Source organism: Narcine bancroftii, chromosome 1, assembly GCF_036971445.1.
Source record: "Narcine bancroftii isolate sNarBan1 chromosome 1, sNarBan1.hap1, whole genome shotgun sequence".
Taxonomy (NCBI): domain Eukaryota; kingdom Metazoa; phylum Chordata; class Chondrichthyes; order Torpediniformes; family Narcinidae; genus Narcine; species Narcine bancroftii.
In genome coordinates this window covers 49742356-49761643 of record NC_091469.1, presented here as the reverse complement: position 1 = coordinate 49761643, position 19288 = coordinate 49742356, and the positions used below count along the sequence as shown (strand labels likewise).

General features: G+C 38.4%; 1 protein-coding gene and 2 long non-coding RNA genes across 7 annotated transcripts in view; 1 reads left to right on the top strand and 2 right to left on the bottom strand.

Moving 5' to 3' along the window:
• LOC138758132 (sodium/potassium/calcium exchanger 2-like) overlaps positions 1–19288 on the top strand; it is a 237633-nt gene that overhangs the window by 23538 nt on the left and 194807 nt on the right. The window contains exon 1 of one of the 3 annotated variants that reach the window (XM_069926657.1): positions 8661–8698. The exons of the other annotated variants lie outside the window; for them this stretch is intronic. The gene's annotated coding sequence lies outside the window, so the exon portion shown is untranslated. Of the gene's footprint in view, positions 1–8660; positions 8699–19288 lie in introns of those variants that run through there. 3 annotated transcript variants of the gene reach the window in all.
• LOC138758151 (uncharacterized) overlaps positions 1–19288 on the bottom strand; it is a 111717-nt gene that overhangs the window by 42495 nt on the left and 49934 nt on the right. The gene's annotated exons all lie outside the window — the stretch shown is intronic.
• On the bottom strand, positions 2808–6387 carry LOC138758145 (uncharacterized). The gene is made up of 3 exons (XR_011354170.1): positions 6288–6387; positions 4029–4082; positions 2808–2906 (listed from the first exon to the last, which is right to left on the bottom strand). It is a non-coding gene; the product is annotated as an uncharacterized lncRNA (long non-coding RNA).

Here is a 19288-nt window from a genome sequence, read left to right as displayed (position 1 = left end):
TAGCACACATACAGACAAATAATACGAGTGCAGAGCATGTACAAGTGTTTTTAAAATAAATAAATATTGTTTAATGAATAGTTGGGTCTCAGAGGGTTTATTAGTCGTTCAGCAATTTCACTGCCTGTGGGAATAAGTGATTTCTTAGCTTGGGGGTTCTGGCTCTGATACTCCTGTATCACTTTCCTGACTGGATGAGCTTGAATAAAGAAACTACTTCAACTCTGACATTTGATGAGATGTTGCATGAACAACAGAATCTCAAAATGCTCAAGTATGGAAGCATTTGGATTGAAACACAGCCAATTGCACCTGAAGCAAATGATTAAAATGTGTAGATGAGGTGAATTGTTGCATTGCTTTGAAATTAATCTCTGGTCAGCAACATTAAACCTGTTGTGTGACATATTGTACATTGCAGTGTATCAGATTTATTGACGTCTGCAAATTACATCAATTATCCAGTTCAAAAATCAGAACTAAAGCAGTCTGCACCAGGGTAAAAATAAGAGTTTGGATCTAACGTAAAACTATAAAAATCTCTAATTATGCTTGGATGGCCCTCTGATGATGAGGGGCAATGCCAGAAAGATCGTCAGGGAAGGAAAGGGAACTGAGCAATTTCCCCAGGGATAATTGCCATTGTAATTTCAATAAAGAGCTCCTGAAAACTATCCATGGCTTTTATATTAAAACACTTGTTTTTCTTGTTTGGGTCTTCCATTAATGCAATAGTAAATGTATTCTTTTACCACTTAACTTTCCATTAATGCTTTTGTATTTACTTTCACTCCAAGCAGCCATTGCTCTAAAATTACAAATGAGTGTGGAAGTAATTTTTAATTTTGCATCATGTTCCTGGAACCTTGGATAAATATAAATGCAATTCAAAATTCAGGGAACTCTATTAAAGATAACATGAGTTGTAATTACCCCTAACCGCAACAAAATATATATTTATATTAGCATATTTGGTAAAGTAAATACTCCTAAATGACTTTCACAAATGGTTATCAAATTGTGGTAAATGACAATAAATTTAATCAGAAGGGGAATATGAAGGTGAAAATGCTGGGAAATGCCAGTACAGAGAAACAGTGCTAAGATCTCTAAGACAAAGACCTTCATACGAACCCACAGAACATCCTGATGTTTGACCCTTTGACACTTCCACAGATTCTGCCTGTTCTCTTTCCAGCATTTTCAGTCAGTATCTGTAGGGGTTTTTAGGCACAAAAGCCCCACTATTGCCTGCTTGCTTTTTTTAATTTTTTTTTAAAAGGTAAATTTACTTTTTACGCATAGGACTGAAAAGGCAGATAATGCAGTCCTTTTATGTAGCCCAGAGCAGCCTGCTGGCTTCTCAGGGCAAAAAGGGCCGGGGTGTGTAACATAGCAGCAGCTGCTCTGTGACCCAACAGACCCATCAGGAGCAGGTGGTGTGAGAGAGCAGCAGGAGATTGGCTTAAAGGAGTGGGGGAGTGACATGGGGGGAGGGGGGTGAGCAAGCTCAGCTTGACTTCTCCACCAGCCTCTCTGTGGCAAGGCAATGGGGCTGTCAACACAACGTCAATCATCTGACCTTATTGTTTGAAGCTGCTTTCAACAGCAATCCTTTTATATAGGAGGTGGAGTGACTTCACTCTAACCCTAAGTGTAACCCATTAGGTTGATGGAAGATGGAGCAAATTTGAGCAGGCAATCCACCTTCAGACCTTTTATGGAAGTAAATGCAATGATGTAAAGAAGGAGAATCTCTGTCTTTACATTTGCTTTTTTTCCCTCTATAAAAGGGCCTTGTGGAAAGAGGTAGGAGTAGGTGAGTCAGGGAAGGAAAAGCTTGGGGAAGGCTTTTCTGGTTCACAGACTGAGGCAGCTGAAGGCACTGCTGACAATGGAAATGGAGTCATGAACTAGAAGGGCATTGATTGTGAAGGGTTCGTGGCTGGCGGGAGTTGGAGAGACTGTGAGGAGTGAAATGATGATGAGATGACCAACATGGCCTGTTTCTGCTCCGTAAATAGTTATATGGTTATTTATGAAGCCTGAATATGTTAGTGAATACAGATTTTATATTTTAAATTTAGACATAGAGCACATTTTGGCCCATGAGCCCATGCTGCCCAATTACACCCAATTGATCTACATCCCTGGTTCGTTTTGAATGATGGGAGGAAACCCATGCAGTCAAGGGGAAGATGTACATGTACAAACTCCGTATAGGCAGGGTGGGATATGAACCCTGGTGGCATGGGTGCTGTAATAGCATTGTGCTAAGCTCTACACTAACCATATGTTAGAGTTGGATGGAACTTGGTTATGTATAAACGTGGACAAATAAGGAGGGACTTTTTTTAATCCCAGAGTATTGTGTTAATGTAAGCATTTGAAGCATGTGGGTGCATTTTGGGGACTAGATAGACCAATGTGAGGAAGGGACAAAGTTATGATGACCATATTGGGTGAAGAAGGATGAAAAGAGGCTTGTGCAGAACTTAATTACAAGCTGAACTGATTGGTCCTTTGTTGTTCTGCATGATCTAAACGATACAATACAGTTTAAGAATTGTACTGACAATAACCACAACAGCAGTGTGAGTATAAGACAGCTTTAATAAACTAATATGTACACGAAGAGGTCTTGTCTCTCTGCAAGACAAACCTGGAAGGCTAGACTGTAGTTATATACAAGGTCACCGGGATGACCCCTGGTGACCTAGTGGTGTAATTACATATCACCACAAGAATAAGTTTGCAATTTTATATCAAAATGATCAGGATTTCACTATAAATGATGAGAGAGATAATTTGATCGAAAATCAACTTTTAATAACATTTGAACTGTAGCTTTTGTGAATTTTGGTGCTCTTCTTGCATGGTGCTCAGTCTGATCCTGGAATCTGTTCCTGGATGATGCAAACAAAATCTTTAGACCCTTTGAACTTCTGTAATGGTACTAACCTGTAACAGTGCAGTAAAGGAATGCTGCTGCCTGACTTGAATAAAACTATTCTAAATTCAATCAGTTCTAATGACAAGGAATCGCTGATGTTGTCAGGATCAGCTAGAGTGGGAACAATATTGATTTTGTTTTTTTTTCTGTTGGTACATCAAACAAAAATACTTGGCCTACTCATGTTTGCATGCAGAAATGGTTGAGGATTGAAAGACAAGTTGCTGCCCTGCCCCACTACCCCTCCCCTCACCTCAACCTCCATTCACCAATTATCCTGCTTGTGGCTTGCAGAGCCCAGATAAAGCATTTAAGATTAATTAAAATTTGTAAGTTAGTCCCGGACTCAACTATTCAAATGATGTTCTCCACATCTCAAAATGGAGTTTATCCGAAACTCTAATTCTTTGTTTAATACGTTTCATGGTCTTGTCCCTTTCTGTCTCTATTCTAACAATCTGTCCCACACTTGAACAACTTTCTACAATTCTGATGTCTTTTCCATCCATCTCATTTGCAGCTGTACATTTAGCAAGCTGGATGAGCCTTGTGGTCTGACATTACTTCTGTAAGCCCTTCTATTTTCCAGGATCTTCAGCTTTGGTTCCCAGGACAAAACTTTCAGTTACTTCACCATTGCCCTTTACCCCAAAATCCATTCAACTCATTCTCTGCGTTTGGAAATGTGAATGTGTGCCTGAAATTATGATATGAATTTCAGTTATGCTACATTCCTTATTGAGTAATAACTCAGAATATTTTCCTTTGTAATTCCTATTTTGTAAATTTCAGAATATGTGTACTAAATTTACAGATCAGTTGTACTGATAAATTACCGCAAAATATTCAATTCTTGATTTTAAATGAGATGAGTATTGATTTTTATGATGTAACCTACTGGCCAACTCTGCAAAATTAGATGTGATTTAAGTACAAGTAGGATCCAACCCAACTTTTCCAAAACATACATCCAGACTTGTTCCTTTGTTGAAGCAGAACTAATGGGAAGTAAAAAGCTGGCAACAGGAGAGTTTAGCGCATGATTTCAAGATACAGATTGTCCGCCATCACTCACCTCATGGTGTCATGAATCAGCAAAAAGGGTTGGCATTCTGTGATCCCCATATCCCTTAAACAAAAAGAAACATTGGCAGGAAGGATCAACTGGGAGGACATTACTGTAGAGCCTTCAAGGTTATCCTGTTCAGTCATTGTTACGTGCCCAAAGGACCCCAAAACCCAGCAGCAATAGACATTCACCAAGACGAGTGATTTTTAAAATAAAAGTTGTTTTTAATCAACTTTAAACATGAAAAATAGAATCAAACTTTAACGTAACTAACCCAAATTAACCCCCTTCTAATTCTAAGCGCACGTGTATGCAATGTGTGTGTAAATTTAAGAAAAGTTCTTTGGTTCACAGTTCAATCTCACTTCTTCTTTCAAGTTCTCTGGTTGCAGGCAATTCTTATACTGTGCACAGAATTTAACGTGTATAAAGTTCACCAGGCTTTGGTTCTTGAAAGGTAAATATTTACTGCTCAGGAAGGTTCTTGTAGGGTTTGCAGAGAGAGTTTTGTTGCTCCAGGATTTCTACAACTGAGGTACCACCATTAGTCACCTCAATGTCTTGCTTATGAAATTTGTCCCATCAGGGTTTTCCAGATGGTAACCTCTTTCTTTCAGGTCACCACAGAGGTTCTTCTCTTATTCCAAGAGAAACATCAGACAGATAGCACTTCCAATCATCCACTGCTTTTGGAACTTTTCATCAGTTTCAACCAGCTCTTCCTGGCTTGCACTGTTCAACTGCTTTTCAGTGTCACACTTGCACAAGCTGAAAGGGTTTCTCTTCTCTCCTTCCCTCTCTCCAACTGAAAGTTCCAGCAAAACCATGTGATTTACTTGCAAACCCCCCACCTTCTTCAGCAAACAACAGTTCTTTCTTCTGCTCAAGTTGCTGTTAGATAAACAAAACCCAGGAGTGACCTTCCTGTCAGCACCCTGCAGAAAGGTACTTGTAGCTATCCTGGCACCAGTTCATAACAATGGTCATTCATTTTATGATGTCAGTTCAATTAACACCTACTTGTGAATGTGCATAACATTCTCCAGAGATCTTCAATATTTCTTCAGTCTTTCAAATAAAATCTGTTTTAAAATGTGTGCATGTATGTAACCTACTCTAAATCTTACCAAAATCCCCCCCCCCCCAAATATTACCAAATTCTCCCAAAATATTTATCAATTATAGGTGGATTTTGGGGCCTTCACATTCACTCTAGGCAACCTTCACTGGAAAGAATGTTTAGAAGTGAGTAAACATCTGGAGAGATGCACAGTTTGTTCTATGTTTGATTCTGCCACGTTATTGAAAATAATTGTATTAAATTTGCATTGCAGTGAAGGCATTACAGTGAATTGCTATTAAACTAGATCCCAAGTCATGCAAATTTTGGCGCACAAGTTCCTAGAATTGAAATGGCTTCAATAGTGATTTTAAAAAAAAAATTCCCTTGAAGTGCCAAATGGTTTGTTTTCTGTTCATTTGTGTGTCACCAACAGTTGATGAATGCTGGGAAATGAATCTGGTTAATTTTGGTAGATTGAAGCATTGGGCAACTTCTGACCAGTTATGAGGCCTGAGATATCTGAAGACCTTCTCTTCATGCACTGGATCTTTTGCCTTCTTGAACCTGGCATCATATTCAGCTTGGGGACACACCAGAGATTGCAAATCGTAGAATCTGAGGTGAATAGTGTTGAACTCAGCAGGTTGAAAAGTACCAGAGTGGGGAAAAGAATTGTTGATGCTTTGATAAAGGGTTTTAAAGTGTGATTAAAGGCATAAAACATTGACCATTCTTTCTCTCCCACTGGTGCTGCTTGACCCACTAAGTTCCTCCAGCAGATGTTTGTTTTGCACCAACTAGGCTTGCTGATGTAGAGAACTGATGGACAAATACACAAGTCTATGGTTAGGAGTTGACTAAAATCCAAGTGCCAATTTTTTCCTTCATATAATTTGATGCTCCACACTCCTGGCTTAATTGATTACATTTTTTTAAAAATCTTAAACTTATTCCTGGCTCCTCCCATAAATGGCATTCTCAATTTATTCATTTTCTTCAGATATAGTCTTGAAGAATTGATTTTATTGTTCTTCTCTATTGCATTTCTCCATTTTAAAATTGATAAACTCAATCACAAACTTTTATATGACCTAAATGCAAAGTAAGTTCGTGCAATCTGACTCTTGCCTTTTAAAGACCAACTATCAGAAATGGATTGAGGTTTAGTGTCTAATTCTATTTGCCTTGTTATGGATACTCACACAGGTTCAGTGTAACAGATGCATTATCTCAAAACTCGCCAAAATCATTCTGATCAGGTTAATGACCAACAGTGCATTGAAACTTTTGTGTATTGTTCCTCCTGATAGAGATGAAAATAAAAATAAGTGTCATCATGACTCCAAATGCTCTTCCATTTCTCCTACCCTCTGCACAATAGGAAAATATTCTAATTTATCCTTGTCCCAAGGTAGTCATGACAAATTTTCAATTAAACTTATATTCTGATGCAATTTTGCTTTGTCACTTCATACACCTGAGTCCCTCTTGTGACTACTCCTTTCTAGCTACAAAGCAGTTTTGTAATTTAGTGTCATCTGCAAACATGGAAGTGCAACTCTTCCATGCCTCAGTCAAGGTATTGGGGTTGAGAAGGCTGAGAAATCCCACTGCTAAACTTTGTGAACCTTGTACCAAGTTCTATCAATCATAGAAATTTCCTTTTACACTTGCTTTGTTCCCAGCCTCCTATTCAGTTATGGAATCATATCATAAAGCTACCTTCAAATCCCCCACTTTGGTTGCTAGTTTCTTGTGCAGAATGTTGTCAAAGGCATTCCTGCATTCATAAAGGAAGACATTGTCAGGAGGGGTTGGATGTGCCAGTGGTTGGTAATACAGGAACTGGAATTTATCATTGGTTGCCTGAGCAAAAAGCTGGCATTTGGTCTGTCTCTTACACTTAGTTGTATTGATTTTAACTGAGAACCATGCATCTGGCAACCAATGTGCCTAAATGTTTATACTGTAAGCAACTATAAGTTGAATTTTCCACCAACCCCTAGCATTTTCTAGTAAACCACAAATTGTGGAACAGGCTGGAAAATTGTAATTGCTTAAGCAGTTAGACCACATTTAAAACAGAAGTTATTGGCACCTATTTAAAGAGGAGCCATTTCAGTTTGGATATTTTCTCTTTGGTTCAGAGAGGAAGGTTGAAATGCAGACTTTTGAAAACATCATCAGCATATTGGCTGCAAGTTTTGTATTCCTAAACACTCACACTCTTTATCTTTACAACTATCAAGTGTTTATGCAGAATTCAATTAAAAAAAAAACCTCTCTTTCACTGCACATCAGCCTTCCATGGCTCATATCATTTGGACTTTAAGGGTTTAAAATAACAAGCACATTAAGAAAGAAACTGAACAAAACATATTTATCCCCTTTATTCTTCATGCAGACTTCCTAAATTTCCACAGATTTAATATCTGTAGTATCTCAACTGAGTGTCACTTACAGAAGATGGGTTCCATGTACCTTATTATCCTTTTAGGATCTGGTTGTGTTTTGCAGGTGAAATAAATGAATGGGAGGGGAAAATTTTGATGTCACGCACATGATAGTAGAGTGGCAGATCTTCGAAGGTGATGAACAATCTGTTGCTGCTCCCTTGGTTATTCCTCACTGATTAAAGCACTAATCCTTGTTCAAATAGGAAATCATTCCTTAGTAGTACCTCTAAATGCATCATTTGAAGATTTGCATGATCTACAGTTTATTGTGCTGCCCACTTGTGGGTTCTCTCCCTGTTCTTGGCATACATGTTGTGCTCTAGTTCTTGACAGGATGAGCCTGCTATGAAGAGGAGGTTTAGTGTTTACAAAGGACATGGCATAGATTACTCCTTCCATTACCAACTTAATAACCTGTCAGGTCCATTACTCTGCATCTATACATCAGGAATCTGCAAACTTGAATACTTGTGATGTTACAAGTTGATCACTGTAGAAGACATTGAGGCTCCCATGTGGTCTGAAAGTGGGCATCAGTCTCCAGATATTGCTGAGAAATTGTCATAGTCTTAATTACCAAGTCTCGATCATAGCTGATGGGTCTATCGAAGTTGTCTCATTGATGGTCTTGCTGATCAAAATCTTATTATTGAAAAGGCTTTCAAGTTTATAAGAAATCTCAACAATCCTTGATTGATGCTGTCAGTTTAATCTTTCAATTTCATAGTGACATCACTGTCATCCTTAGACTCAGCAGAGAACAACAGGACATTTTAGTGACATCACTGTGTCTTAGTGACATCATAGTGACATCACTGTCATCCTTAGTCTCAGCAGAGAACAGGACATTTTAGTGACATCACTGTGCCATAGTGACATCATAGTGACATCACTGTCATCCTTAGCAGAGAACAACAGGACGTTTTAGTGACATCACTGTGCCATAGTGACATCACTGTCATCCTTAGTCTCAGCAGAGAACAGGACGTTTTAGTGACATCACTGTGTCATAGTGACATCATAGTGACATCACTGTCATCCTTGGTCTCAGCAGAGAACAACAGGACGTTTTAGTGACATCACTGTGTCATAGTGACATCACTGTCATCCTTAGTCTCAGCAGAGAACAGGATGTTTTAGGAAATTAGGGTGGTGTGGTAAGTATATTGGTTAGCACAATGCTATGAGAGTGCCAGCAATCCAGTTTGAATCCAGCATTGTCTGTAAGGAGGTTGTATGTTCTCCCTGTGTCTGCGAGGGTTTCCTTCAGGTGCTCTGGTTTACTCCAACTTTTCAAAGATGTACAGGATTAGTGGATTAAATGATTATATGGACAGCATGGGTCTGTTACCATGCTGTATCTCTAAAAAAAAATTTTAAAATATTTTATCAAATAAAATAGCTATTTTAAATCTGTTTTGAGCATCATTCTCTGGTTGACAAAATGTTGAACAATATTGGTTTAGAGCTGTACATTCTTTGCCAGATATCCTTTGTGAATAAGGAGGAAAATTAAGTGTTCCAAGAATGCTGGAATGCCAGAAGACTTTCAAGTCCCAAATTTTTAATTGTTCTCACATTCACCAATCACCTTGTTTATTAGACCTTTCCTCTCCAAGTGAAGTGAAGTCTGCTTGGTTGCTCATATTAAACACATGAGTGTTATCAGCTGATCCTTTAATGGAATCAATTATGTAGTAGTGAGTATATCTAATGATTTTTTTAAAACTTTGATTTTAGATATACAGCAATGTAACTGACCCTTCTGGCCCATGAGCCTGTCCATTCCTTTAGACAGCATCAAATTCGATCCAAGGTCACTGGGCACGATGGTTCACTCTGCACAATACTAGGAAACTACTTGGAAGCATTAAATCTGGCAAAGGTTACAAGATAACTTAGGAAATTTATTCAAAAATCAGCTATGCCAATGTAACTGCTGTACACCAAAAGCTGTGAAAATTACATGTTATATCCAGTCCACAATAAGCAGGATAACTCTAACCTGGTTGGCTATCACTCATTTGGTTTGCCCTCATTCAGCAGCAAGGTTATTATTATTGCAACACTTGCTCACTGATAAATGAAGCATTAATTGGTTGATTGAGTTCTACTTGGATTCAGACCTCAAACCCATGGTTCAAATATGTATTGAAGAAATGAATTTCTGGAGTGATTGCTTTTAAGATAAACCCCAGGAGAAAAGCTCAGCTATTTACCTTGTGTGTCCTCTATGAATTTGTATACTTCCAAGGTCATCCCTCAGCCTCTCTGCTACAAGGGAAAAAAAAGTCCTGGCCTATCCAGCCTCTCCTTATTACTCAAGCTTTCCAATCTCAGTAAAACGCTTGCAGATTTTTCTGCATCTGGTCCAGCTTCATGACTGAATTCCACACAATACTCCAAGTTTGTCTCACCAGCGTGTCACCAACAGTTGGAATGTAACATCCCAACACTTTTATTTGTTGCCCAGATAAATAAAGGTAGGGTACCGGAAGCATTTTTCACCATGATATGGGGTCTCTGTTCCACCACATGCTACTGCTTATAGTGCCTGGCTTGCCTTACCAAACTGCAATAGGTCATGTTTGTCATTCCTTGGTCCACTTCTCCAGCTGATCTAAATCCTGTTTACTTTTAGTTGGCCACCTTCACTACGAGAACAAGCATGTCAACAGCATTCACATCTGTTTGTTAATAATACCTGTCCAGCTTTAATTCTCTTTGAACCCATCAAACCTATTCTGAACACAACAGTGGTCTTTGTTTATGCACAGAAAAATTCACTAAAGGATACACACTCACACAGACAAACCCAGAATAATACACATAACTACACATTGGGTGCAAATAAATCACTGTTAAACATTCTCAACACTCATTTTGGAACGCGATGGTTAAACACACAAAACCTACTAACATACCTCTCCATCTCTACCAATCAGAGTACACTAATAAACAGTAAATTAATTACAACTAACAAGTTTATCAAATGAACCTGGTCTCCAGATTTTCCCACGGCTTGGGATCCGAGATGAGCTCATTGCATTCAGCCCTTTGAAGCTGCTTGCAGCCTGAAGTTCAGTGATGGTCTCCATGCAAGAGAAAGAGAGACTCCATGTACTGCTTTTTCAATGGAGGGGCTGTTCATGTGACCTGCCAGGACCAATTGCATGTCAGCCTCACCTGATTCGCACTGGAGGATCAATCACACATCAACCTCACAGGTGGGCAGGTGAGGTGACTTCCAACTAGGTTCCAACCAGGAAGGTCACATGATTTTCCACTAACTCCTATGCTTGAAGCTAATTTTGTGCCCAAGTGAGTAGCTCACTCTAGATCCCACATGATCTGACCTTCCTACTATGCGGACCATGTCAAAGGCTTTGATAAAGTCTACGTGAGCATCAAATGTCCACATGGATGAGACCATTACTCCTTTTTTATATCACATCTTGATATAAAAACAAAATGAAATTTGTCATGCTCATTTTCACACGCTCAAAGCTATGGTGATATTCCTTTAATGCTTTTTCAAATGCAAGTAGATTGTGGAACAATCACATCCCTATTTATCTCCATTCCTATTTCTAATACTGTCCCTTAAAAATCCCTCCAGTAACTTTCTCAAAACCTATTTTGGGCTCACCACTGTGTAGATCCCTGGCTTATTTATACAGTTTCTTGAAATCCTTCTTAAATAATGCCACAACTTTAGACACCATCCAGTACCCCACAAGGAGCTAATAAGTCACAATTATCTCTGCCACAGCCCCAGTAATTCTTCTCCAGTTTTGCATAATGTGCTATGATACATTTGATCAGGGTCCAGAGATTTATTCACCTTAATGCACTTTAAAACTGCCAGCATCTTCTTTTAAAATGTGCTTATGCTTCAGGATAGCACTACCTTGAATTCAGCATGACCCTGAATTTCTCAACTTCCCATCTTCTGCATGGCAAATGAAGATGAGAAATTTTCATTTAAGACCTTGCCAATCTCCTGCATCTCCACACATGATGACCATATTGATTCACAAGATGACGAATTCTCCACCGAGTTACCCTTTTACTCATAGAATCTCTCAGAATTCTCCCTTACCTTTTCTGCCAAAGCTATCTTGATTTTTTTTTAACCTCTTGATTTCTCTTGTAAGTACTCTGATGTACCTTAATTTCAGCTGTTTATATCTGGCAAGTGCCTCCCTTTCCCTGACCAGAATTTTGATATCCCTTGTCATCTAGGGTTCTCTTAACCTTCACTCAAACAGAATTACGCTGTCACCAAATTCTCCCTATCAGACATTCAAAAACTTCCTATTTGCCAGAGGTCCCTTACCTCCAAATCGTCTCACCCAATCAACCTATCTAATACTCTCAAAATTGATTTTGGCGCAATACAGCATTTCAACTTTTGGACCAGTCCTATCCTTATCCATAATGATTTTAACTGGCCCAAGCGTGCTTGCCCACTGACCCTCTGGTCACTTGTCCTACCTCATTTTCCAATTTGAGGTTCATTGTTGGTCCTTCTCTAGTAAGAATTTCTGGACACAAAATTGTTTCTTTCAAGTCTTTAGCACTCTAGCAGTCCCAGTCAATATGAGGAAAGTTGAAATCACCTACTATTAGAACATTTGTATTCTGACAGTGATCTCCTCTAATTCCCACCAACTTTAGGAAGAATTGTGGAACAATCACATCCCTATTTATCTCCATTCCTATTTCTAAATTCCACCTGTATAGTCTGGATTATTTTCCAAGAATAATCTGCTCTGTTGTCCTCTTTAATCAGAAACCCGGTCTCCCTTCCTTAACTCCATTCCTGTCATGCACCTGTATCCTGGAACTCTAAACATCGCAATCCCCTCGCTTCCTACCACCCCCCCCCCCCCCACCCACCTGACTTCCCAAAACCTTCCCCTCATTTACAAGGCAGGCGGGTCAATGGATGTATTTTACATCTCTCCCAAAACTAATTCATCCCGACATATCTTTTTATTTGTGGTATTATAGAAATGTGCAATGGAATCGCTATTTGCTGTGTTGTGGTTCATTATTAGTTCAAATGGCCAGAGATAATTTTTGAGGGATCCAGCTGCTTTATGCCTCTAGTTACATTGTACATGCTATTAACGTGCTCTTCATCCCTTCAGCAGGCACCTGTCCAAACCAAGTGATTCTGCACATCACGTGGAGTGTTGCAAAGCAGGGGTGGTGTATGAACACTTGGCATCACTATGTATGACTCTGGGTCAAGGAGCCCTGGTAAACAGCACCTGATCTTATTTTCTCTCCTGATTTTAGTGCACTTATTCTCAACCTTTTTTTTGGTTATGGCCCCTTTAGGACTTTGCTCAAAGAATATGGGCCCCATTCCCTGTGAAGCTGTCATCTCATTGTACATTGCTATTCTACCAATTGACAGGCGATCAAAAAGCTAGAAGGAAGAAATTTGATCCCAATCTATGCTTGCATCACCAGTCAGGGACAAATTCACTAGACACAAATGAAAGAGAATACTGACTAAAAGGTGAACGTTGCTGCTGACAACATCACGATAAGTCAAGCAAACGTACCAATGAAGAACCCAAAGCAAACAGGGGTTAACAAAACTCAATTAGAAAAATATAAATTGCATGAGTTTGGAGGGATTCCTGTCACCAAGGTCCTGCATGTTTAAGATTCGAACGGCGCACTCGTGCTGGCTGAGTTCTAGGGAGTTGAGGAGGAACCATCAGAACTACTTGTACTTGTGCTCCATTGGTGGGTTCTCCACGAAGGAGCTTATTTTAGCAGTGGTGGCGGTGTCCAGAGCGCTGATGATGTGCCAGAACTTGGTGTCCTCTGAGATGATTCCCCTAATGTGGAACTGGGACATCCCTGTGAGAACTATACTGCTCCAGTAGGCAGAAACACTACAGTTTTCATTGGGTTCAATCATATTCCACAATTAGCTGTAAATCCATTCATTAATAAAGAACATGTTGAAAATATGTAAACAACATCAGTCTTTGATAAAACACGAGCTTCTGTTGACTGGCAGGATGAACTCCATCAGATACTTCCAAAGGGGAGAATGGACATACTTCTGAGAACCTTGACTGCTTTCACCAGCCTACAAGAAAGATCTTCAAAAGGTGAAATTTTGAGAGTACAGTGTTTCAATGTCAGGATCAAAGGCAAAGTTAGCAGGCATAAGGAACCTTGGTTTTTGAGGATATTGGGATCTGGTTCAGAAGAGAGAGGCGTATTGCAGGTAAAGGCAACATGGAGCAAATTAGGTACTTGAGGAATAAATAAATCAGGAAGGCTAAAAGAAGACATGAGATTGCATTGGAAGACAATGAAAAGGAAAATCCTAAGGGTTTCTACAGGTATATTAAGACAAAAGGATAGTAAGGGACAAAATTGGTCTATTTGAAGATCACATTTAAGGGGAGCTACAGACTGAAATCATAAAATATATTTTGTTTAATGTAGTCAGTAGGGGAGAAGTACAGAAGAAACAGCTTGGTGACAGGAATCCCTCCAAACTCATGCAATTTATATTTTTCTAATTGAGTTTTGTTAACCCCTGTTTGCTTTGGGTTCTTCATTAGTACGTTTGCTTGACTTATCGTGATGATGTCAGCAGCAACGTTCACCTTTTAGTCAGTATTCTCTTTCATTTGTGTCCAGTTCACCACTGTGAATTTGTCCCTGACTGGCGATGCAAGCATAGATTGGGATCAAATTTCTTCCTTCTAGCTTTTTGATCGCCTGTCAATTGGTAGAATGGCAATGTACAATGACCAGAACATATGAGGTTTTAAAGTGAAAAATGTTCCAGCAAGGTCAGAATTATCCTGAAACAAAATATCACATCTATGATTTCTAATACTGTACAATCTTGCTTCTAAAAGTAACACTCAAAATCCCTCTTTATACATTATGACAGAAGTGCCTCAAATACAAATTAACAGTTCTTCTAGATGCCAATTCTGTCATTTGTGTATCTTTCTTTAACTGGTGCGCCATAGTTGGATTTCTCTCAAATTGTTGGGTCTTTCATTTTGACATCGAGGGAATTCATGAAATGGACATATGAGGCAATGAATGATTTATTTAAAAAAAAAAATGAAATATCCAGCCCACTCAATTTTCCTAAATATTTAGTAAAATATTTTATGTTCACAGCATCTATTGCTCATCTTTGAGTTCCGAATGATGGCTTGCTCAGTAGCCTGTGTTTTGAAATTCTTTTCCTCAGTCTCCATCTCTTCCCTATGCCTTATTTATGACAGCCAACTTCTAAAATTCTGTCACTTATTTCCTCTTCTGTTGCTTGCTGTTGATTTGTCCGTTCATTCAAACACCATCAGACATTTTCTGTTGAATATTATACAACAGCAAAATGCCATTGATTTCAGTTGTTCTTGCAATGGCAGTGCACTGTCAACCTTCCCAAGTAGCAAATCTATTGCTCAATCTTCCCATTTAGCCCACATATCAGATTAAGATTTTTGACAGTACTGATGAATCTAGACTTTGGTTCCTGATGCATTTGTTTGAGGCAACTTGTAGATGGAATGAATTGACCCTGTGTGCTGCAATCCATCTCTTGATTTCAACGTTGGCATTCTGACAGCTTGTTGGATTGCATTCCAGTATAATCTTCATTTACTGATGAGATTTTTATTTTGATGAATTTTGTACTTACTGAAATGAAGCCAACTGGTGATGGGAAGTGCAGTGAGCTTTCTCAGAATAGGTGTGTGGTAATTAGATGCATCATAAAGCTTCCTCTACTCTGTCTCAATAGTTTGTCATAGCAGAGCAACATCTCCCTACAGCCACGCACATGAAAAATATTCCCAGCTGTTGTAACTGTTGTGGTTGCAAATGTACAATTCCTAAAGATTTTGTACCTAAAATGAGTATCTAATTTCAGTTACACCTGAGTGAAAAATTCGCACACAAGGGCAAAATTGCCTTCTAGGTGTTCAGTTCATTTTGCCATTAATTTTTATTATTGATCTGCTCAATACAGCAATGTGATTAATCCAAAGTATACAGCAAATATTATGCATGTTCAGTGGTTGGATTCTTTACTTTGTCATCACATAATTGCTAAAATTTTGGAGAACCGTCTCTCTGGTTTGTAGTTTTCTTGTTTTCATGCTGCTTTTTTTAATCACCATTCCTCAGGTTACATCTCTTTAACATCTCTCTATGTTTATCCCATTCTTTGTACCTAATAAATCATTGTAGAGAGTACATCATATTCCTTGTGCTCACATTCTGATAAATGGCTGATGGGTGGCAAGTGATGTTCATGCCACATGCTAGGCAACTGTTACCTCTCAGTGAGAATCTAGGCATCTATCATTAAGATTCAGCAGCATTATTATTTTTGGGTTTACCACTGACATTCTGGCAGTCACCATTGTGTCGTGTTCCTTAATCTTGTATTGAAAGATTTAAATCTGTCTTATTTAAAAACAAAGCAGTATATTTTGCAATGTATTTTTAAAAACTTCTTAGCCATTTTACTTGGAGACATTTAGTATTACAAGTAATAAATTCAGAAGCCAGCCTGAGTACAGAATCAATAGACAAAATTAAGGTAAAAGTTGCAAGATTTTGACATTTGTGCAAGTGAAAATGATGTATAGTTCTTAAACTTTGAATGTTGAAATTTAATGTATCTACCAAAATATGTTGTACATTCTAAGACCATTTATTTATCCATTTATGTGTGATCTTAGCTCCAGTACATGTGTGGTAGCTTCAAAAAAATCAAATTGACAAACACTTTGGCTATTTCATCGGTTGAATTCTGAAATGCATCTAGAGTTGCCAACTCTCCAAGATTGTCTGAGTTTTCTGAAATCAAATAAACTCTGAGGAAACAGAAGATGCATCTCTCTGTGCTATGAAAATGATTGTGCACAGACCAGGGACTGAGCCACTCAGATTGACTAATTTGAGGAATATTCTTCACCTTAGTGCAAGTACTGATGAAGAAGTATAATTGCACCTGCGCTGACCAAATCTTCTGCAGTTCTATGTGATGGGCAGGTGCTGACGCAGATGAAATAAAGGCCTGAATGAGGTGGGCCTAAAATCGTAGCATGATGCTAAAGACTAATTAATGTTGATGACATGGCTGAGATTTCCTCCCAGCTTACTGAGACTTTTTTTGTTGTAGGTTGGAGTCCAATCATTAAAAGGGTTTACTTCTGGTGCAATCAATCATGGAACGAAACCTCCTTGAATAGATCTAAAATTGGCAGTAATGAGCCAGGCATGATTTTAGTTTTACAATCCTCCCTAAATGGAAAAAAATACTCAACACATCAGTTTTAATTTGATCTTTCTCTGTAAAGCAAGATGATGTCCATTAATAACAATATAATCATAAAGTTAAAATGGCTTTAGGAATTCTTGGTCATTGAACCCTTTATTATTTAGTATTGGTGAAAGCAGAGTTTAAAACACTGTCAACCCATGTTACTCTGTGTTAATTAACAAATGCAGCTACATATCATTATTTAATGGTCTCAAATTAGTTTGGCTCCTGTAGTTTAATATCCAAAATAGCCACTATACTGATTTATGTTCACAAAACATCCAAGATTTACTGAGTGAAAGATTTTTTTAATTGGCAAAGATACAGTTATAGGCTTGGATATTCAAAATACCAATTCATTGCCCATTGTTGTTCATTCTCCATTCCTTTATTGAGGTATTTTAGGCAAGGCAGATAACCCACTTATTTATCCACACCATTTTCTGTTCTATCTCAATTATTGTGCTATTTCTGGATAAGAAAATACTTCGCAATATGTTCTCAGCATAATATTGCAAGGGGTGTGCTTTAGAATAAAGAATTCACCACTTGTAATAAAAGATATTGAAGTTCAAAGTTCAGATTTAATGTTGGAGTACTTACACGACATCACATACAAGCCTGAGATTCTTTTTCTTGCAGGCCAGGTAGAATTTATACTCATCAGTAATGCAAAGAACTGAACTCAAGAAAAGGTGTGAATGCAAAAGAAACAAAGGTGAACAATGTGGAATACAGAAAAAAAATATATTCAGTAATAGATGATGTGCATAGTAACACTCCTTAAATGAGTCACTTAGTCTGTTGTTTAGGAGTCTGATGGTGAAGGGGGCAAAAACTGTTCCTGAACCTGGTGGTATTAGTGGCACCTGTATCTCTTTCCTAATGGCAGCAGTGAGAACAGATCATGTCCTGCGTGATATGAATCCTTGGTGATTGTTGCGTGGACTCCGATGCCAGCGTTCCACAAAGGCGAGGCTTTGTGTCCACTACATTTTACAGGGCTCCATGCTCCGAGATATTGGTAACCCCATACCAGGCTGAGATACAGTCAGTCAGCACACTTTCCACTACACATCTGTAGAATTTTGACGAAGTTTTTGATGTCCTATCAAACCTCCACAAACTCCTGAGGAACTCGAGATGCTGATGTACTTTCTTCACAATGACATTAGCATGTTGGTTCCAGGAAAGGTCCTCTGAGATGGTGACTCACCGGAATTTAAATTTGCTCACCCTCTCCACCGCCTCTGATTCCCCCAGTGATCACTGGATCATACGTCTTTGGTTTTGACTTCCTGAAGTCAACCATCAGCTCCTTGCTTTTGGTGATCTTCTGGCAGTGGTTGATAGCCTACCATTCAGCCAAGTTTTCTATCTCTCTCCTGCATGCTGACTCATCACCCCTTTTTATACAACCCACTACCATGGTATCATAAACAAATTTGTAGATGGTGTTGTTGTACTGAGCCACACAGTCATTGGTGTAATGCAAGTAAAGCAGGGGGCTAAGCACTCAGCCTCGTATTGCTCCAGTACTGAGGGAGATGTCCTTACCAATCTTCACTGATTTGGGACATAATAGCACTTCACAATTTTCATCCAAAAGCTTGTTAACAATGCATATTTTGAAGGACATTTTCAAGCTTGTGTCTTCTTTGATGCTTTTGTGGTTTACACCTTGTGCTATGAACTTTTAAAGTAATTTGGAAATGAAACATTTTCATGAATGTAACAATGGATTGTCAAATGTTCTCATTCAACAATGATTTTGTAGGTGCACACAACTGTGCTTTCTCGTCCTCCTGCGTTGAATCCAAAGAAATCAATCTCTAACATTTTAAAATTAACTGGAGGGTATTTCTAACTAAAACAAGTTAGCCTGTTGGTATTGTATTGTGGGCTATTTGCTGCAAAATCTCAGAAATTCATCAATTTTTTTTAAACCAAATGCAACAAGTACTATTTTCACTTGATCTATAACCATCTTTTCTCATTATAAGGCTGCAGAAATGGTTATTGTGCTTCCTTACAATTGAATTGTGTCTCATGCAAGAGATGTTTAACCTTCACATCTTTGATCATATGCAATCTTTGGGAATATAAAATTAATGGGCTTGCCAATTGCAAGGTCCAGAATTTTTAACCCAAATATTTACAAATGACAGACTTCATCCAGTGAATAGTTGGTGTTTATGTTGAACTCCTCATGCTAAAATAAAGTACCTGTAAAACAAAGAATCTCTTCCTTTATGATTGGCATGTTGAGGGAAACAAAATTGTAATATGTGGAATATATAATATTGGTTGTGAGTAATTGAGATATTTAAGGCTGATTGAAGAATTGTCACGTGACAATTCACTGTTACATTTAGAAAATATTTCAGAGGTGATTAATGAGGTGCTATTAAAT